This window comes from Prinia subflava, chromosome 5 (genome assembly GCF_021018805.1).
Source record: "Prinia subflava isolate CZ2003 ecotype Zambia chromosome 5, Cam_Psub_1.2, whole genome shotgun sequence".
Classification (NCBI taxonomy): Eukaryota; Metazoa; Chordata; class Aves; order Passeriformes; family Cisticolidae; genus Prinia; species Prinia subflava.
Window position 1 is genome coordinate 22386461 of NC_086251.1, and position 22954 is coordinate 22409414.

Consider the following 22954-nt stretch of genomic DNA (forward strand, 5'->3'; position numbering starts at 1 on the left):
ACTGGCATCAGAACTCCTATTCAGTTTTTGCTGCTGTAACTGACAGCAAAATCCAACTTTATTTAGCTCTGGCCAAAATTCCTTCATTATAAATGTGTGTGCCTATTTTGTGTGGTCTAGCAGCTTCAGAGACTCTACCTGCACTATGGGATTCCTGTCCTTGAGATGGAAAACTAAAAATAATCTGAGGTTTCCAAAGCATCAACATTCATATTCTATCCTGCTACAGGAGTCATTGTTCTCCAGCTGAGGTCAGACTTCTTCTTTTCACAAATAAATGTGAGCCAGCATCCTGTTTTCTCACCTTCTGCTCAATCTTCCCTCTGTTAATCTGTGCAAAGTATAGTAGAAAATCCAAAATGAGAGGGCAGTGCTAGAAACAAACTAACAAAGCAAAGTTCTCCCGTGGAGACTTTGAAAGTGAGCACCAGGAAACTGAGCAAGTAATAAATGTTACCATGTTCTGTCTGTAACAGCGGAAGAAACACGGCCACAATGCACTGGATGCCTCACTCCAGAGCCTAATTGTCTCTTAAATGCCTGTGAGAATTTGCAGCATTTGGGTTGCACAGCAGTCAAATGCCCTGTAGCACAGCCCTTACCTGGTCGTGCTGTTCTGCCACCCCATTGCCTACCAGGGGAGCATTCCTGTAACATTTGGGAGGTGCACAGAGGGGAAGCTGTTGGAGAGAGCAGGGAAAAGACACTTGTATCTGCCACTTGGAAAAAAATATACCACGTGTGGGCTTGATTTCCGACCTATCATATAATTTTTTTATCCTAGCTGCTGAAAACATCCTTATTCTTCTTACAAAAGAGAGTAGAGTTTATTCAGCTCTTGTGAAAAACCATTGACTCATGTTAGAGATAAATTTGCCCTTCAGGACTCTAAAGAAAGCAGTCAGAGCAGTCTGGCATGCAAAGAATCACTCCTGCTCCTAAAATCCATCCTGAGGCAGAATGTATTCTCACCCACGCAATTAGCAAACTCTACTGGCTGGTACTGAGCAGGAGGCAGAACAACATCTCTCCAGCTTCTCCCTTTCACTTTGCTTTTTTCCAGTCACCATCCCACCTGACTGTAGGGGAGCTGCCTGTCAAGTGCTGCTCAGCCCTTACCAGACAGGGAAGGGAGGAAGACAATCTCCTGTTTTTTCCCCAACGTGCTTCAGCCAGCCCTGGTCTGTTACCTGAATAACACCAGACTCAAGCTCACCACCAGACTGTAAAACTGCAAAGGTTCTCTCAGCTGCCAGAGTCTGTGGAAACATAACATCAATCTTGATGGCCTCCCATTGGCAGTGTCTGGGATCATCCCTGCTTGCCGGCAAGCATTTATTGAGGTCAGTAAAACCACTCTGACATTTATGTGTTGTTTGCAAAAGGAAAGGAGTGGCTAAAAACTTACATTGGAGGTTGAGTCTTCATTTTATCAGGAGCTATTTGAAGAATGCTGTTTGACAAGTCAAACTAGATTTAGTGAGACAGCTCAGGAGGGATCAATGGAGCTTTATTTCATATAGTTCTAACTTGAGAGCCAGAATTCCTTTGCCTGAAATTGCTGTTAAGCTGTTTCTCAGCAATGTGGGGTTTATGCAGGTTGCCACCATCTTCTCTCCTTAAAATCCTTTATCTGTCATCTCAAAATTTCAGCCTTTGAGGGTGCATTATTTGACTTTTACATAGCGACCTCTGATTCATCAGGATGCACAGGGAAGCCTGATAGTTACACAAATTCTCAAAGCAACAGTACGAAGTAAGCTCAAAAGCCAGGCTTTTCTTTGATGTATCAATAAAAACTACAAAATTTCCAGGGAGAAGTTCCCATCTTTATTTACCTCCCAAGCAGCTCGGGCAATGGCAGCCTTTATCAAGTTGTCAATACCAAGAATAGCACTCTGTCATTTTGGACCAGCACTGCAGAATAGTGCAATCAGGTCAGCAGACAAGACCATCTGGTTCCATCGTGGCAGCAGCAGCTCAGCCAGGCTGCTCTGCAGCTCACAGAGGCCACAGCACCTTGCAGAGCAAGCCCCCTCCAGACTTTTTTGTTTGTCCTTTTGAACACCTCACAGCAGCTATGCCAGCCCAGCCCGGCCTCCTCACCACATTGGTGAGGGTTAGTAGCTTTTCTTTGCCCAAAACAAGGAAAAGGAGACAAACTGGGTCATCGCAGATAAATAATATTTTCTTCATCCTTCCTCCCCAAAATGTCAGAGTGCAGAAACTGGGATGTAAGAGCTCTCATCTGGCTCAAGTTCTCTGAAAATAACAGCTGGGTTTTTATCAAGGAGCTTTAACTAACATGAGGCTTAAAATATTAATTCATTGCTGAGACCAGACTGTGATTCTCCTGATTCAGCAGTACTCACTCAATGTGTCTGAAATGCTTATAGATTCAATCACTAAGAGCCTGTGTGGATGACAGATGCAGATAGACAAAGTCGTGATGACAGGGGTGGAGGGTTGAGTATTTACTTTCCCTTTTTGTTTCTTAGTCAAATAAATGGCAGCCAAATAACACTCTTCAAACTCCCCCATCTCTGCAAGTTAAGGGCAGCTACAGGATGCAACAATGGTATGCAATGTAACTCATGGCTCAGCTGGTATTTTTCACATGGAATGAAGAAAGAAAATATAGTTTGAAAGCTTGATGGCTGCATGATGCCTATTTCTTATTTCTCTTGCACTTGAGAGTTAATTGTGAAATTTTGTGCTTTAAAAAAAGTATATATGTTATAGTAAAAAAAAAACAATTTACCTGACTATAGAGCTTTTGAAGAAATAGAAAGCAATAAACCCTTAGTACTCGCCTATAGAAGTATTTCAAGTAGTCCTTTTATCTAGCTGTTTTTCTTGGCCACTTTTTCCAATAATTTTATTTTTGTACCGGAACAAGAACCTTGGAATCCAAAGTCCTCTAAACAAAGAATAACTGTAGCACATGAAGCAGCAACACAATCTCTCTGTGTTTCATTAATATTGCCAGCCTCTTTCTTTTGTAGCCAAAGAAGAAGCAAAGAACCTACATCTTTTTTTGGGCCACATATATATCCTCATCCAGGTCTTTTGGTGTGGAACTAGAAATGCCAAGTCTATTCCTAGGTTACCACTCTTTAAAGTACTGGTTTTAATCCATGGTCCAGCTTTGCTGGTCTGTTGTCTATATCCTCTTTATTATCTGTGTCAAAAACACTTGCTGTAGGGGCCCAAAATAGTTCCATATGCTTTTTCCTATTCTTTGTTGTACATTCTTCCAGCTTCTCCCTCTGCGTCTACACATTTATTATCATTGACCCTGTCATCTTCTACATTTCATTCACTGTGAACACATCCATCATACAGTTATGGCAATTGTGTCTCTTCATATCCAACAGCTGCATCTCACCCCAGCAATGTCTGCATTTTGCAATCTGTGTCTATGAAAACTCAGTAGTAATGGACTATAGTAAAAATTCTGTGGCTGCCTATAGTGGTTTTCATTTTCCATCCTTCAACTGATTTTCTGCTCCTGAAGAAATTATTTTCTCTGCCAACTTGGAAGCTAAAACTTTGCTGGTTTTACCAGTAGTTTTTTGCTTAGCTCAGAAATGGTGTGTTGTTATTGTCCAGACGGGAGCCCCAGGTGGGATCTAGGCCTGAGACATCAGCTGTTTAAACAAGTGGAACAGCTGTCATTAATCTCTGCTTCTGGAGCTCATAACAGGAAAATGGAGCAAGCAGGGAATTGGTTCTCAATAAAAGAAGCGTCCTTCAGCCATGCACAGTTTCATGTCCAGCCACCAGTCAATATATATTGTTCCCATAGATCACACCAGCAGCAGGTGAGAAATTGCTTGGACTAGAGGCTTGTGTAGAGTGAACATGTGAGGATTTCCCATGCACACTACAGACAAATCGATCTTATAGAATAAGACTTGAAAGAAGGATCAAGAAAAGGCAATAAATGATACCAAGGATGTTTGGGAACAGATCCTTTCTGAGGAATATTTAAGATGGGAAAAAAGCCTGGTTGTTGTCAAAAGGTTTTTCTTGGACTTCAGAGATCAATACAAACATGTTAGAGGTATGCCTTTGCAAAAATACTGATGGCTGAGAGCTAACTGCAGTGTCACCTGCCTGCAAACCAGGCTTTAACTTGCTTTGCAGTACCAAAAGGAAGCCTACAAAAAAGCCAACGAGGCACTTTTTGAGTGTCACTAGAAGGTGATGTAGTGGTAGAGCAAGGCAGGACGGCTTTAAACTAAAAGAGGGCAGGTTTAGATTGGTTCTAAGCATGAAATTTTTTATTGTGAGGCTGATGAAACATTGGAAGAGGTTGCCCAGAGCAGCTGCAAATGCCCCATCCCTCAAACTGTTCAAGGGCAGGCTGGATAGGGCCCTGATCAACCTCGTCTAGTGGAAGGTGTCCCTTACAATGTCCAGGAGGTTGGTACTAGGTAATCTTTAAGATCCCTTCCAACTCAAACCTTTCCATAGTTTTATGTTTCTAATGCCTCTTTCTCAGCATCTACATCAAAAACTGTAGCTTCAGAATTATGTTTCTTATTAAAGGCTTTAGGTACACGAAAATCAGTTTTTCTTCAGAAACAGAGTAAAACAGCAGCAATATTTACGTGCTGAGGTGTTCAAACCCTGTGTAGAGGCTGCTAGTTCATGGTCTATTACAATCTTCTCTTTTCACTGCTGAACAGTAGGGCAGGCTAGTTCTGGCATCCACTTGACTGGGCATCTCTGAAGGAATGCTTTTTTGGGCACAACAGCAGTCTTTTCTATTCAAAACAGAGTGTACCTGAAAGTGGGCCACAATGGAGAATAGAAAGGTTTCAATGGCTTGGACTTTGCTTGGTAGGTAATAGAGCCCAAATGTGTTCAGATACTGGGCAGGTTAGAGCAAGAGGCATTTCAGTTCCCAGAAGGAAGAAAACACTTCTGCTTATATTACCAAGACAAATAGTGCAGTGAAATCAGTTTTGGAGACAAGAATTGGTCCCAAAAGACTGAGTAAATTTTCAATACAGTTCAATTCATATGCTCCTTTGGTACTTTCTACTTTTTCCTCATAAACAGGTGGTAGGCAGTGCAGAATGTGGCAAGCTCTTTTGTATGGTTTAAACTTTTCAATTAAAAGCATATTTGCAGGTTTGAGGAAATCTTTGGAATGAAGGAGAAGGGATAGCTCTGTGTGAAGAAGAAAGCCTTATTTTCTCTATTAGCATCTCCATTCCTGTTTAAATTGACTCTTTATTTAACCAAGGGGACAAGGCACCACAGCACATTGTTGTTGGGTGAAGGTGTGACACCCAGCTCCTCTCCAGAACACTGTCCACAGCACCCTGCCAAGGACGTGGGGAAATGGAGCCTGGAAGTTTTACCATTGTTGACTGAGTCTGGGTGCCTCTGTCACACGACTGAACACCCTGTTGTTCTTGATCCTTTCTGTCACACATCTCGTTATTCTCTAAGGGCCTGCCTAGGGAGGAATAAACTCAGGGAAGCTGTGTGTCACTACAGGTCTGAACATTTTTTAAAAGTGTAGAAAGATATATCTGCTCTGGAATATTATCACCCAGTTCCCTTTTCCTCTTTGAGAACACTGGAAATTCCACCCCTGGTGTACTTCCTCTTTCAAGCTGAGAGATGCCCTGTTTTGGTTTGGCAGGTTGGGGACACAATGCCCCCACTGTGTCCCTGCTGACTGCCAGGGCCGTGCATGGACTGAGAAGATGCTGATGGGCTGCTTCTTGTGCTCCCACACACTGGCTTATTTTACAGACTTTCTAATAAGCACTGAGACCTGACACCTTGGATTGCTCTACTGCCTGGCTCCTGACAGATGTTTTGAAAAAGACATTTCACCTCTTTTTGCTGAATTAAAATGATTCACATGCAATGAATATTCAGATTCCCCCTGATTCTTGAGATAATTAAAGTTTCTTGTCCTTGTAGTCTGTAACATGTCCTTAGCACTTTTTTTGTGGGATTTAGTATCCTTGATACTCAGACATTAATTTTGCCATCTAAGAAATAAGACTTTGATTGACTCGTCTTATAAAAGACATTTTATTATGGTCATGATTGCTGAGAGTCATAACAAGCAAGGTTTTTTTTATGTTTTCACTAACTTCTTGCAAATTACATGAAGGAGCACCCCATCAAATGGCTGATACCTAAACAGTCATGGGATGAAAAATGCCTGTTGTCTGCTAGTAGAGCGAAAAGCAGACTTTTTGCCATTAGCTGTATTTTGAGCCAGGAGTTCACTGACAGTTATTTGTAAGGTACTGAAACAACATTGTAAATTGGCTTGGCTCCAGCTGTACTTTGGAAGGTGTGAATGAACAGTGTGTATCATTCAAACCCACCACATTTCAGAGATGTGCTTTTGTTGTAAATTTGGGATACAGAGCCATGTTAATGCAACTATAAGGCTTCCGGACTACAGGTGTTACTTCAGTTAGTTGTCATGTTCTGTTAATCTAAGGGATGTACTGCAAAACAACCTCTCAAAACAACCTAGCTAAATCTGAGTAAGCCTCTGGAGGTGCATCTCTTTCTTTCCCTTGATTACACACATCTTTATACCTTGATCCCCAGTGAAGTGCTTGACACAAACATCTCAGACTAGAAGGAATGAAGCCAGTCTGCATCACCACTGAAAGCCATAGAAATTGAGTAACCCTGATGTCAGAAAAATAATCTGTGAGATTTTTAGGAATATTGCTAAAGCAGGCAGCTTACATCAGGCTGGATCCACAATTTGTGATGCTAAAAATATCCCCATTGGAATAAGTATTGTAGCCAGGGAGGGTGGCATGGCCTGCCTATGTTAACTGTAAATATCTTTAAAGAGCAAATTGGGTGAGGAGTCCTTTGCAGGAAGGTGTTTTAATTAACAGAAGCTATCAGGGAGTATAAGATATTGTTCTACCAACCAACTCCCAGCTGCTCTCTTGCAGCTTCATGTATTTGTCTCTGAATGGTTTCTTTTGACCACAGACTGTGCTGTGGGAAAACAAGCCTGGCCTTTCCCCTTCTACTTTCCCCCTTTCTACTTCTGCTTCAACTGTCTGCACTGACCAGGTCTGAAACATATCTGCCCAAGCCTTACCTGAGTTTCCCTCTATGGCAGCAAAGATAAAGCCTAAGACATGCAGCAAGGATGTAGCATTAAATTATTTTGACAGAGCTAGGATTACTTGCCCAGAGAGTCAGTCAGAAGAAAGCAAGAAGACAGCACGAGAAGAACGCTGATAAGGCAGCCGAGACTGGAGTCCAGAGAAAATCTTTTGAGGTGAAAAGTCAGTGGACTGGGCTTAGAGCATTTTAGAAGAGGCAGACCCGGTAGCAGCTGCAACACTACGCCTTGAATCCTGCAAGACTCGGAAAGCCCCTGTCATTTGCCCCTGTCAAAGCCCCTGTCTGTGGCTGTTGAAGATAAGCCAGACATGAGCGATGGTAATTAGCATCTGCCTATCTTTTGTGTGCAGTAACTCGGCCCCCACTGCCATGGTACAAACACCTGAAAACATTGCTGTTTAAGAACGACTAAATCAACTTTTATCTGAATTTCCATATGTTTCTTATAAATATTCATGTAGTTATTTTTACAATACTCTTATTGCTCCTTCAAAGCAGGGATTTAAGCACCTGAACAACATAAACTGCCAGCAAAAAGGGGACAGGCTCAGACCCTCTGAAGGTATAGACTAATGCCCCAAAAACTCCCGGTACATGAAGGTCTATATCAACTCAGAAATGTGCGGAGAAGGGGGCTTTAATGATCTTCACTTTTTGCAACAGTTTTTAGCCAGAAAACCATCCTTTCTGTGTATTGTCCCAGTGTAAACTAGATGTTTACATAGATAGATAAATAAATGAATAAACTAAGATACAGAGACTGTACCTTAGTTTATTTAAATGAAAACAAGTCCTAGAGGAGTGTAGTAAAGCAGCAAGTGAAAAAGTTCTGCCTGTGTATGGCTTGAGCTCTACCTGTGTAAATTTATTAAATCTTTTCCAAAAAGGAGGAAGTGGGACAGTTATTTGTGGTTTTATTCAAATAACCTCATTAAGGAAACAATCTACATTGCAGCCTGTGAAATTATTAGCTGCTTACAAAACTCATCATAGCTTCAAGCACAGCATATTAGCCACGACTTTGACTGTTCACTTGTAAAATCTATGTTAAGCCTTCAGTGCCTTGATAATCCACTTTCTTTGTTCTTCTCTGGATGGATGAGGGTGTGAAACTAAGGAACTATGAATATTTTTCACCTATTCCTAAAGTTAGAATTGTAGTTCATAGCATTGCCACTAGAATAATTACTTATTAGATTTGTCATTAATTCTAGTTATTTTTAATGCATTAGCATAGAGCCTGTAGGAACCAAGGGAACAGAAACATTGGAAGCTACTTCTCACACACCGTGAAAAAATAAAACACTATGAACTCAAAGTGGAACATGATCTTAAAAGAACAGAACTGCATTTGGAAAATTTATTTATGTATCAAAACTAATCATTGCAAGTTCCACCTCAGTAGTACTTGAGGATTTCATTACAAGATCTAATTGGACTTATATGTGCTGTAATTTTTTTTATCTTTTAATTGGTTGCAGAGATCAAAGTAAAGAGAATGAAAGACAAACTTGGTATTTGTTTCATAAACTCATCTTCTGACTTCATTTGTATTTACACTGTTCCTTGGAGCTGCTCATAGCAGAGGCTTGTATTAGCATGCCAAAAGAGAATCTGCTCCTGTTTTTTCAGTTCAGTGCTTCAGAAATCGTCAGAATCATTCAGCCAGTCAGATCTTAATTACCAAAGGATGCTACTTTAAGTCAGCCCTGTGTATCTGGCCTCTCCTTATGCCTTTCTAGAACAGGTTTGGAAAAAAAGACAAGTAGGAGCTGTTGTGCCATCTTAGCCAACTTTCCATGGTGTAGCAACAAGCCTACTTTCCCAAGGGTGAGTGATTCCTTGTAATAGTTCATCTGAATTAAATCTGTGGGGCTGGACCATAGCCCTCTTAAACTTCTCCCAACCTGGTATCATGAACATTTTTAGTTGATTCTGTCTTAAATGCAGCCGAGCTGAAACAGCTCCTTCAGAGCCCATGGATGTAAGAATGAGAATGACTGAATTCTGTCTGCACTGCCCAATGCTGTTTTGTGCATTGACTCCCGCTAATGCCAGCCTGGCTGGCACCAAATCTAGAAGCAGTATAGCTGTTCTGTCATAAAGGCATAAGTTAAAAATGAAACATATACAAAAATTAAAAGCCTCTTTTCACAGTACCATACAACACTCAGGGGAGTTGAACCACTGTGAAAGATGGTAAGCAAAACATTTCTTGATCCAAGAGAGAGACACTTCTGGATTCAGTGATGAAGAAGGGACCTTAACACAGTTGAGAGCTGGGCTGATGCAAATGTCATGAAGTTCAACAGAGCAAAGTGCAAGGAACTACACCTGGATAGCAGCAATCCCAGAAACACCACCAGACTGGGTGGAGAAGTGCTTGAGAACAGCCCTGCAGAGCACTGGGGGCAATGGTTGATGAAAATCCCACCATGAGCCAGCACTCACAGCCCAGAAAGCCAAACCAATCCTGGGCTGCATCCAAAGGAGCGTGACCTGCAGGCTGAAAGAGGGGATTCTTCCCCCACTGTGATCCTGTGAGACTCCACCTGGAGTGCCGCATCTAGCTCTAATGTGTCCAGCACAAGAAGGAAATGGACTGTTGGAGCAATTCCAGAGGATACCATGAAATTGGAAAGAGGATTGTGGCACCTCCCCTATGAAGACAGGCTGAGAAAGTTGGAGATATTCAGTCTGGAAAATAAAAGGTTGTGTGGAGACCTCATAGCAACTTTCCAGTAACTGAAGGGGGCCTACAGAGAAGCTGAGGAGGGACTGTTCATCAAGAAGTGCAATGGTAGAACAAGGAGTAATGTGTACAAATTGAAAGAGGGGAAATTAGGCTAGAAGTTAGGAAGAAATTCTTACTGTGAGACTGGTGAGACTCTGGAACTGGTTACCCAGGGAACTTGTGGATGCCCCAACCCTGGCAGTGTTCAAAGACAGGTCAGGTAAGACCTTGAGCAATCTGGTCTAGTGGAAAATGTCCCTGCCCATAGTGGCAGGGGTGGAAATAGAAAATCTTTAAAGTCCCTTCCAACCCTTAACATTATATGATTCTAAGTGGATTCTTCCAGTCCAGTGAAAAAAATGGGTCTCCAAAATGTTAAATATTTAAACTGGCAAGTTAGGAGGCAGAATGAGCAACAGCTGCCAAAGAGACTGTAGAGTTCATTTTGTACTTACCACTCAGATGTTCTTGACATTCTTTCAAGAATACAACATGATTTGCTGTATTTTGCCAAAGACTAGCTTTGTTCTTTCTTTTGTTACACTTTTGTTTTACATGCAAATTCAATATTTATGAGAGATGTATTGCCTGTCAAAGTTTCCATTGGGAGGTACTTAATCTTCCCAATTTTTTGTGTGTTTGAGCTGTGTGTGTTACATCTGCAGGAGGCCTATTCCAGTCCTGGCCACCCAGCCTGGGAGAACAGTTTTATGTGTCAGAAGTGTAACCCTCTCCCAGAGTCTTTGCTTGAAACTGTGAAAGTTGACAGTCCAACCTTCTGGTTGTCCAGCAACAGAAAGGTAGGGTTTTTTCCTAAATTTGGAAATACAAATAACTGGCAAAACTGCATGCACACCACAGACAGAAGGGGAGAGGGTAGAGGAACGCTGCTTTCAAAGGTTTTTGACCTCCTTGCTGTGTACCTTGCTCTGTCATTTTCCAATGCTGCACTTTGCCAGGTAGAAAAAAGGAAACCACAACCTTTACACATAGATTTCCAGAGGGCAGAAGGCCAAACTGTCATTGCTCAGTTGCTTTGGGAACTTTCAGAGAAAGTGACTCAGGAAAGATAAAATATGCCGCTGACCCTAATGACACCATGATTTACTCTCTCCAATGGTCCTGGAATTCTCCTCCACTGAAAAAACATCCTGTTTCCCATGGTATTTGGACATAAAGTGAGTGTCAAGGAGGATTCTTTTCAGAAAGCTGCTTTATTTCTTTTTCTCCAGCTAATTCTAACTCTCACCCTCTCCTTGAGATGGCCCAAGGGCTTCAGTAGTAGATCCTTTCCTTTCTTTTCCAGATATTAATTAAAGAGCTCAATCCTCAATGCATTTATTATAATAAAAGAGCTATGCAGTGCAAAGCAATCTAATTTTCCCTGCCTCACAGAGGCCAACAAAATGCCCACTTTGGGGCCTTAATAAAATAAAAGAGCTGCAGAGTTATTATTTAGTGCCAACCTGAAGATTCACGTGTTTGAGTGGGTCATGGGTGCTTTATTATATGCTTGTCATTACAAAAAAAAAAAAGGTTATTCTGTAATGAGTTCCATGGTGACAGAATGCAGGCAGAGGCTCCTGTAGGAGCAGCCAACATCTCTCAGAATGTACGACCCTGCCTCTGAGTTATTAGCTTCTCACGGCTAAACAGCTGCAGAACTGGATGTGGCCCATGATGCAGTTGGGCTCCAGAGCAGCACATTTCTTCCTGAGTCTACCAGCAGTGCACTGTACCAGGTCACATAAATGGGCAGATGGGAGGAAAGGCTCCAGCTTCTTTCTGATGGTTAGTGTGCCCTAGCAACAACGCTGGGAAGTCTTGCTCTTACCTGGTATCTTTTCTGCCTGAGCAAATGAAGATTCTTGAGATATGATCATCTTCACTCAGCATTACAGTTCTGATGAAGAAACTTGTCTGAAATGCCTCACCTGCAGTGTGTACTTTACAGGGTACTGGGAAATCCAACCACAATATACAAAACCATAGGAAATCAGACTTCATTATGTCATTTGGTCTCAGAACTACATGTTTATATATGATGGTAATTCTCTTGTAAAGAAGTCTTTCATAGCATGAAAGTTCTCCTGCACTCATAATCCTCTGCCTGGAACATCCTAATCCTCTGTTTGCAGAGGCGTGTCTATACTTTGAAGTTTTAAATCATTGAAAAAAGACTGTTCACAGACCAACAGTACAAAAATGGCTTTGGAGTTTTGGTATATCAAAATATACATGGGAGGTGATCTTCCACTGCCTAGGTAATCATTTTACATCTGTGTAAAATGAACTTCAAGCTTTTCCAGTCTGATTCAGTGAGTTCTGACATCCTTTATGGGTTAGTTCAAATGACAGCATAAGCGGCAAGACAACAGAAAATCAAGCACCGTGATTTGGATATGCTAGCTCAAAATGGATAAAGCAATAATAAAAAAGATTAGCATTGTGGCTTTCATGCCAGCAGTCCTAATATCATTTACGTCGTCTACAGCAAAATAGGGACAGAGGATTGGCAGAGACTGCCTGGGTCATTGACTCTGGTCCTCTGCTATCACAGGCAACAATATAATCTAATCCCTTTCATAAATCCTGTGACTTGCCAATAAAACACAGGAAACACATGGGAGAACACTGCAGCTGTTCAGAAGAGCACAGAAAAACCCACAGCTTGTCGATGATTAAAAATGCAATAGAAGTTATACAGACATTCAACAGGGATGAATCTAAAAGTTTGGGTTAGTTCAGCTCTACTCCAGCATTTTCTGGTATGCAGGTGGGAAAGGGTTACATGTGAATATCTCATGCAAGAGATTTACATACCTCTTTCACATATAAAGAGGCACTTTGAGATCTGAGTTTTGATTTGAACACCAGCATTGTCAAAAAGTGCCCATGGATCTTGAATAATCAAGACTGGTTCAAAATCCTCCTTTATCTATCACTTGACGTATATTCAAAATGACATCTGAGTAGGTTTCCTGTTGACTCCAGGAACAGTTAAATAAATCCAGAAGAGAGAACAGCCCAACCTAATTCCTCTTTTGCATGGAATATCAGAGTCACTTATCTATGACATGGAGAGTAAACAACCATATTTCCAAGAAACTTGTCTCTGTTCCATTTGTGATTCAGACTTTCAATTTTGTCTTGCTCCTTGGTAAGTTACATATAAATAATCAATTGGTAGTTGAGTTGGCTGCCCAAAGGGTCAAATTCAATGGCAAGAGAAAGGGAATCGTTGGAATGCCTCACTGGGACCAATAAGACTAATGAGGAAACAGTTCATATTGTAAACCTCGAAGAGGGCATGTCCAGAAGTTTAACCTTTTGCTGTTTCCTTGACAGTGGCTGGCATTTCTGTCTGTATCTTAATAGGGGAATCACAGGTCTCTCAGAACTCTTCATGCTGCAGACTGTATTATTAGCCAAACTATAAACAGTAAATAATCAAGAAATTTGAACCATGCCAGAAGGAAAAGTCCAGACTATCTCTTAAGCTAAAAAGAAACAGGCTGTTCCCTGCTTGTCCCCTACAGGAGAGTTCTCAGTGCTGCATCAAAGCAGGAAGGAATACATAGCTGCGGGGGATCTTCTTACCAAGTTTGTTCAGTTTGGACTGAAAAATAGATGGTTTGGGCAATATTAGGTCAAAGCTCAGAAGGTGGCTCAGTGGTCTCCTGTTGCCACAAATTCAGAATGGAAAGAGGAGTGAGTTGGTAAGGGAGAAAGTTTAGCCAATCCACAAACTACTACAAACTCTTCTGACCTTCACATATCTTCACTAGTCACTCTTTCACATAATTTTAAAAAATACAAATTGAGGCCAAATCTATGCCTCTTCCAAACTGTCATGAGACTACATGATGTCTGCAACATCATTCTAGAGTGAATTTGTTTTTCACTTTTTCTATATATTATACTCAGCTTTCTCTATATTATATTCATATATAATATATAACTCTATATATTATAGTATGTCTAAGAGTGTATTGCAACTGCAGATTTCCATCATGAGGGATATAATTATAGTAGATAACCCTTTGCTTGGGATTCTCTAAACAATGCAGAGATGAAAGAGGCACGAATCAAGGCATTGGTCCTCATTCAGAATATATTACAGATGAGATGTTGGGAGAGATGAAAAAGGCCGGTTTATACAGTTGTGGGACAGTTTGTCAGAGAATAACAAGAGGATGCACATAATAAACACTTCTGGCTGCAGAGCTTGGGAAAAGAGATGAGAGACACAAAGAAAGAATGTGAGAATTCTATGGTTTAACCACAGCCAGCGATCAAGCTCCACTCACCTGCTCAGTCACTGCCCACCATGGGATGGGAGAGAATTGGAAGGGTAAAAGTGAGAAAATCCATGGGTTGAGATAAAGACAATTTAAAAGGTAAAGCAAGAGCCATGCACGTAAGCAGAGAAAAGCAAGACATTCACTCACTGCTTCCCATGAGCAGGCAGGTGTTCAGCCATCTCCGGGAGAGCAGGGCGCCACCACACCCTGGTTCTTGGGTAGAAAAACCCCATCACTTTGAACATTCCTCCTCTTCCTTCATCTTCCTCCGGGTTTATAAGCTGAGTATGCTGCCATAAGGCATGGAATGTCCCTTTGGTCACTTGGGGTCAGGTGTGCTGACTGTATCCCTGCCCAACTCCTTGTGCACCCCCGGCTTCCCCACTGGTGTGTGGGGTGAGGAGCAGAAGAGGCCTTGAGCACTGCTCAGCAGAGCACTGTTGACAACTCCCCATTATCAACACTCCTCCCAACACAAACCCAAAACACAACCACATGCTAGCTTTGGTTCTAAAATGTTAAAAGTACTTTCTTAGAAGTTTTTTATTGTAGTTTCTTTTGTTCTCACTTCTGCTATTAGATATTAAGACATCCTCTTGTGTTCACTGAAGTGTATTCGTCACATATCCCCAAAAAAGTACTTTCACTCCCTGACAAACATGATATGCATATTCTCTGTCACTTGCTTAGGTGCATATTTTAATTAGTTTTTTCTCTTTGAAAAAGCAGGGAAACTCAGTGTCATGGGTTGACATTAGACAAAATGCCAATGCACCCATGAGGGTATATTTTACCTAATGAACTACCGTGAGATGTGGTCAAGAACAGAGCAGAGCAGGCCTAATACTTGAAACAGACAGACAATTTATTATACTACATAACAATGGACAATAGAAAAGGAAAGAAAAACCCAACCACCCAAAAGCAGAAGAGAAAACCTCCCAAAACACTGCTTCTCCTCCCCCCAATTTCCATTCCATACATGCTCACTCAGTTGACTCCAGCACATTACCTTCATCTACTTGCTTAATCCCTCAACAACCCTGGGTTCCTAATCCAAATCATCATCCTTTAAAATTCAGACAATCCACATTCCATCCAGGATGAGAGGAGTCTCTCTCGCACCACAGACCTCCCCCCCCCCCCCCCCCCCAGGAAACACAGGTCCACCATCCCGTGTTCCCACGTCACCCATGGCACTGCCTCGAAGAGTCTGCCAGGGTGACACCCTCCTTTCCATGTCCAGCACTCTCACTGCCATCCATGGACCTGAACTGCAACAGGGCTCTTTTTAAGGATGTTTTGGCCAAGTACCAAAAACCAGCCATCTTCTCATTTTGGGACTCAGGTCCCCCCCATTTACCCCTGGGGCCGGGGGCTCCAAGAAGCAGGCCAGAATGTCTCTGGGTTTGAGCCAAAAACATCCACCCAAACACAGTCTTATTTATAGTCAGGAGGGTCCAGGGTCCGTCTATGGCTATCATTATGCAGGAAAAGTCCAGCCTCATAGGCCACTCCTCTTCATTCCGGCAATCGAAGGGGCTTCTTTCCATCTCCCATTACCCTCTCGGTCCCAGGCTGTCCTCTCTCTTCTAAAACCACCAACTATGAGAATTCAGCATCCAGGGATAACTCTCTTCTGCCTTAGAAAGAGTTAAAAGCTTTTATCTCCCACCACCAAGGTCAGGCACAGGCGATCGCAGGCACTGCAGCTCTCACAAGCAGCTCCAACTCGGCACCTTCTCTCTGTGGGGGGAGGAGAGAGACGGGACCGGGGGGAGGGAAGGGGGGGGAACGGGATGGGACAGGGAGGGGGACGCGGAAGGCACCTCCAAAGTTCTCCCTCCACCCCTCCATTCTAGATGGAAGCTGGACCAGCTCCACTCCAGCTCCCTCTGTTCCCCACCCCGAGGCCCACCTTGCTCAGCCAGGCCCACCTTGCTCCCCTCCCCCACCCGGCCTAGCCAGGCCGGCAGGGGAGAGGAGAAGACGCTCCCTCTCCGAAAGCAGAGCAGGGAAAGAGAGAGTCCTGCTGGGAAATCCGGCTTTTAACCCCTCGTGTCCTCAGAGGCGTGTCCAACCTCTTAGTGGCCAACAAAGGTGCCAATACTCAGACCTAAGGACTGATTGGTTTGACCACTACTTCCAAAAAAACTCACTTCCCTTCAAACCACGACACTCAGCTAAGTAGAATATTTATAACAGTGTGACAAAATCTTCACACTTTCACCACAGCAGGTACAACTAGTGAAATGAGTGTCCTAGAACTTCCATGTCCTGACAGAAAAGCCCTGAAAATACCAGATGCTACTGGCCTTTGCTTTGATAAAGGAATTTTAAGACTGCTCTTTCCAGTAGATGGTATTCTGATTCTCCTGACCATTACAAATACTGTAATGGTCAGGAGTCCCTGCTGCCAAAATGGAAAATGAAGGTGAGGAAGTAAGTGCTATTGGACCTGGGGCAGCACTGCTCATCCCAGGGTCTGTTCTGAGCTGAGCAGGGACTGACCAACTGGTCAGGTGATGAGCTGAGAGGCACTGGTCCGAGGAGTTCCTGTGGTCCCAGTGATACACAGACAGATGTGAAAGAGCATCTCCAGCACAGGGCCTTGAAATGCAAAGGAGTAGGCAGGTAACCTACACAGCACCTACAAAACACCACAGGGATGGGCCACTCCATACACTGGGCAAAATAGCATGGCATAGCCATGCCAAGACATGGCAGGGCTGACATTTCCTGAGATCACAGGCAAGAAAATGATAATTCCTAACAAGAGCAAACACAAGAAACAAAATAAAGTGAGCATGGAAAGAGAAAATGAGATAAGGCAAGGAGGTCATCTAAAGAAGGTCTAAGCCAAAGTAATGTACACAAACCAAAGCAGGAAGAGAAGGACCAGGTACACTCACCCTTATGCAAAAACCAAAGAAAAATGGTCGATGCTGCCACATGCTGGAGGGTAGACAGAATAAATTAATAAATTAATAAATTGATAGATTGATAAATTGATAAGTGGCAAAAGAAACAGTAGCTAATTATGGTGTATTTCATGCCTCTCTTCTAGCAGTTAGCCACTGCAGCAACAAATAACTTTCTTCTCTTCCTCTGTTAGGAGAAAGAAAGACTGACAAAATGCACTCAGGTAGTGAAGGGTCCCCAGTGCCTTTCCTGCAGACTAGCACTCTATCCATGTAAAAACACCTCCCACATCATGTTACGAAAGACACATTGAGTTGCTCCAGAGGGAATGAGGTGTCACTTTAGTCTCTGGCCATTCAGTCATCCACTTCCCTGTTCAGTGCTCTCCTCTATGAACTGGTGGACAGTAGTAGGTAGGAACTGAGGAGACAAAATCCTCGTTCCCTGCCCAGCTTTAAGCCTGTACAGCAATACTCAGGTCTCCACATGAAGCATCAACACAGCAGGCGGGTGGTTGTCTCAAGTCTACCTCCTGCTGGGCAGAGTTCATTTTCTATCTGAAGTACAAGAGCAGAGAGACTATGGAAATGTCACCAAATTACAGCAAGGTATTCACAAGGGAAAAAAGACATGCTAGACAGCAAGTGTTTTTAAGGCATGTTAACAAATCCTGTTTATCTCACATGCCAGCTCTCCTCCACCTCATTCCCATTCCCACTGAATGGATACTAATTGAAAATTATGTTTTCAATGTGAAGGCTTTTTCTAATTTGGTCTTGTTTAAATGCATTTAGAGATCTCATTGTTTGTTGTATTTCAAAGTGATTTGCATGAACTCCCCAGGGAAGCCAACAAAGGGCACTACCAACATATTGCTGGCAGACAGCAAGGGTTTCTATTCAGCACAGAATATTCATGTGCTCCAAGAAACACAGATTCTTGAGGTAGAGGAGACAACTGAAGAGCTCCAGTGCAAGACACCTAGGAAACTGTTGTAATATCTATTCCTGTTCAGCATTTTTTACCAATAATGGTAGACATAGAGCTCAATTGAAAATAAATAATTTTAAAATATTTTTCATGGGAAAGGTAGAATTGCCTATGCAATATAGACATGCTGAAAAAGAGGCTTTCCAGGCTTTAAGTCTCCTGTACGTGTCGCACTGCATGCTCTAAAATCTCTTCATTGAATTCTAGACACTCCCATACATTTATGACAAGAAAGTATACGAAGTATAAATTATTTTGTATTTACCCTTTTTTGTGTTTATTTTATTTATAAATCATTTTGTATTATTTATATGTAATCATGCACTCAGGCATGCTCTACACACATGCCTATATATTTGACACATGCAGACTTGTGCATATGCACATATTTGTGCATTATGTTGTATGAGTGTCTTTGCAGATCATACGAAGCACAGGAACAGCCTGCACCTTACAACACACACCTGCAGGACCTGCACACAGCCAGACACGCCAATAAAGTTCAGATTACTTTTATCTGTGTGCATTAATAAAACCTGTGTTTACGACATCTTCCAATCCGTATGTATGCAATACATGCCTGTACATTCATTTACTGAATGAAGCATGATACTGAGGAAAAAAAAACCATTAAGACATACAGTAAACTCTTCAGAAGAGAATTTGTTAAACTGAAAGCCCAGTTCCTACTATTATGAATTTTCAGACTGGTGTAAGATCTGGTCTGCATGCAAAAGCTTAGTTGGCACAGATAGGTTAAGAACATAAAAAACAACCCCATTAATTGACATCCCCATGACAACAGAAGTCTTAGAGCTATGCCAGAAAAAACTCTTCAGCAGTCTAATTTCTCTAGTTCAAGAAATGGGAGAAGGAAAAAGAATATTTTGCTTCTTTTTCAGAGTAATTGGAGATTCAACTTGCCATCAAATTTTTTCCATTATAGCAAAGGCCTGCATCTACTTAGGATGATTTTTCACATTAGAGTGGCTCAATGTGCTGGAGGAATACTATTTCATTCTAATCTAGTCAAGTTCCAAGCCAAAAAGAATCATCTGCTCAGAGATCCTATTTCAACTATGACTTGGAGCACAGCAAGTGCTGCAGACTGTGGTTTCCATAGCCATGTTTACACAGCTTGCTACAGCCCACAGTGTGTTATCCAGGTGGCACGGACCATTATTGAGTGCTACTTGAGCATAAATTCTGAATATTCCAGGTATTTCATCCACACTGCTGGGATTTTTCTGAAGTATGTCTAGATAACATTGCCAGAACCAACTAAAAACAAACCTCAGTCCTCAAAATTCTTCTGTCTCTTTTGTCACTGTCTAGCTCCTTCTGCGTAGCCACTGTCATCTTCATACTCTTATCAGCCAGCACAGATGAAAGCAGTGCTCCATGCCATTGCAAATGCCACTGCAAATACACAGAAGCTGTGGAAAAGTTTTCACAGCTTGCTGCCGTGTGGCTTTAGCACTTCCAATCTGTCATTGTGCTGCAGAGCAGCTCTCACGTGTTTTCAGAAGCAGTGGCAACAGCTGTCTCACCAGCAGCAGCCTCAGGAGCATGGAAGGTACAGGATGTCAAGCTGCTCAGTGTGGGAGCTGGGTCAGCATCCATGGCTGAATTCATCAAGCAAGAGGCAAGTGGTGGGGAATTTCATAAGAGTCATAGAATGGGTTGGAAGGGAACCTTGAAGATCATCCAGTTCCAAACCCCTTGCCGTGGGCAGGGACACCTTTAAGCAGACCAGGTTGCTCAGAGCCCCATCCAACCTGGCCTTGAACACCTCCAGGGAAGGAGATCACCATCCCTGAGCAACCTGTTCCAGTACCTCACCACCCTCACAGTTAAGAATTTTTTCCTAATACTTAATCTAAAGCTATACTCTTTCAAATTGAATTCCGTTCACTCTTGTCTTGTCACTACATACTCTTGTAAACTCTTGCCCCATCTTTCCTGTAAGTTCCCTTCAAGTACTCTAAGGCTGCAATTATTTCACCCCAAAGCCTTCTCTTTTCCATGCTGAACAATCACAGCTCTCAGTCTTCCCTCTCAAGAGACATGCTTCAAACTTCTGAAAAACTTGGTAACCCTCCTCTGGACTCACTCCAATAGGTCAATGTCCTTCCTGTGCTGAGGACCCCAGAGCTCCAGGTGAGGTTTCACCAGAGCAGAGCAGAGCAGAAGGGCAGAATCCCTTCCTGCGCCCTGCTGGCCATGCTGCTTTGATGCAGCCCAGGACACATTTAGCTTTCTGGGCTGCAAGTGAACATTGGTGGGTCATGTCCATCTTCCTATCCCCCAACACCCCCAAGTCCGTCTCAGCAGGTCTGCTCTCAATCTGTTCATTCCCCAGCCTGTATTGATACTGTGGATTGCCCAAACCTATGTGCAGCACGTTGCCCTTGGTCTTATTAAACCTCATGATATTCCCATGAGCCCACATCTCAGGTTTGTCCAGCTCCCTTTGGATGGCATCCTGCCCTTCATGTGTGTCAACTGCCCCACTTGGCTTGATGTCATCTGCTGAGAGTGCTCTTGATCCCATCCTCTATGGCACTAATGAAGATAATAAATAACAGTCATCCTAATAGAGACCCCTGAGGAATACCACTCATCACTGATGCCCATTGGGACTCTGAGCCATTGACCACTACCCTCTGGAGGCGATCATCCAAGCAATTCCTTATCCATCTGAAAGTCCACCCATCAAATCCATGACTCTCCAGTTTGGACAGAAGGATTTTGTGGGGGACCATGAACTGGCAACATGAAAATGCAAAAGCTTGGAGGTAAAATTCGGATATGAAACCTGTCCTGAGAGAGCCTAGAGAAGAAGCAGACTCAGGTTGAAATGTCCCAGGAGGTAGGAATCATGGCATGGCAATTGAGTGATGACTAGCATAGCAGAGAGGCACAATGCATCCAAACTTCAGCCTGTAGAAAAGTATCATCCCAATCGTTTTGTGTCTGTTCAACAAAGGATGCAGTACCCATTACCTGTGCTATTAATTTGTCCTAGCCAGCATTGTATACTTGTGGAACTTTTCAATAAATTAGAATAAACTCAGTATAAATCAGTCATCTGTCCCCCTTCCATAGATGCTCTTTGAGCTAAACAATTTGTGGATGCGATGTCTGCTTTTAAGTCTTCTTGCTAAATACCGTTTTTCACAGTCCCATTTTCTTACTCTTCAAGATGTTTTGTCTCTAATATTGCTGTATGAATGTTCCACACAAACAAGACAATCAAACACTCTGAAGAGGGCTGGGTTTTCAATCTTTACCCACCCTTAGCCATGTGGAAAGACATGCAGCATTTTAGTCGCCAAATGAGAGCGTCCACTGACCACAGTTAATGTGCACGGCACACGCTTTGTCGGGGCTGTGGGAGCTTCTGAACTGTATCAGAGAGGAGCATTACTAACACGTTCACAAACCATTTAAAAGGATGTTCTACATTTTCTATGCACTGTGACAGGGTAAGCAGTAAGAGGGGTACAAGCAGACTGTGTACAAAGGCAGAAAAAAACAAAAAAAACCAAAAACAAACAAACAAAAAAAAAAACTACAGGGCGGATGAGGACGCCCGGCTCTGTTTCTCTAATCCCTTTTTCGGCTGAATTTGGAGCTGTGACTCGGAACAGACTGGGCGTAAGGTTTTTTCCAGGGTCCCACGCGGCGCGGCTCCGGGCGCTGCAGGGCAGCGGCAGCGGCTCCTCCGCGGGGCCGCAGCGCCGCCTGCTGGCGCGGCCGGGGAGCGCCGCCGGGCAGCAGGCGCGGGGACTGCCGATCTCACGGGAACGATTTCCCGCCTTGCCAGGGAGAAATTGTGCAAGAAAAGCCGATCACACTAGGAGGATCCGTGGAAAATCTGCGCTCGCCTGAAGACAGCAGCCAGGTGCTTATGCAGGATACCTTTGGTTGTGCCAATGAAAGGCTTTTACATCTATGAACTTAGTGATGCATCCGTATTCCCCTGCCATATCTGGACACCATTTTCTGAAAAACTCTCCACAGATTCTTAAGATGGATCGGGGGTAATTGCTGTACCCCTTTACATGTAAAACCTCTGTTAGTGACTCAAGCCCAATTCTAAAAAGGTAGATTAGAAGAATTTCGGATCAGTTGCTGATCCAGCATAAGCCAGCAAATGGACTCTACTTCGGTCACTTTATTATTCACAGAAACCTCCCAGGTTTGGTTCATGGGATTAGACCATTGTTCCAGTGTGAAGTTTTCATTAAGCATGTCTTCTCTTTCTGTCACAATAGAAGTCTTTTCTTGCCCCATCTATGGCTTTGTTTGAAGCCAGTCCTCCACCAAAGACTGGGACACTTCTGGGATAGGAATAGGTTTTTTTTTTCCTCTAAGGAAAACAAAAAACTTCATTAATTTCACAAGTAAAATATTTTTCCTCTGGAGAACCTGGAGAATCTGCAGTGATTCCAGAGTACTGGGTTTATGGGCAGTGCAGAGGAATGGTGTCAAATGTATAATGATACCACTTCTTTATCAAATTTACCAAAGGGCTATCTCCACATGCTTGGGTTTGCAGAGATTGAGAAGAAAAAAAGAGAGAAAAATATTGACTGATGGCCAGACTAACCATGTTTCGTGAAACTATGAGACTTGCACTGCAAAGTCTGAAAAAGTTGTGTCATTATCAAATATGCATTTCAAGCTTCTCAGTTCCTAAAGATGCGTTTTCAAAACTGTCACAACTTTAACAAACAGATCCATGACTAATTCTGAAAAATAATTTCAAACAAATTCTTCAAAATGTGTAACACCGTCAGCTCTTCATTTATTTTCCTTCTGTATAAAAGCTAAAGACTAATGGTGATTAATTTTAAAC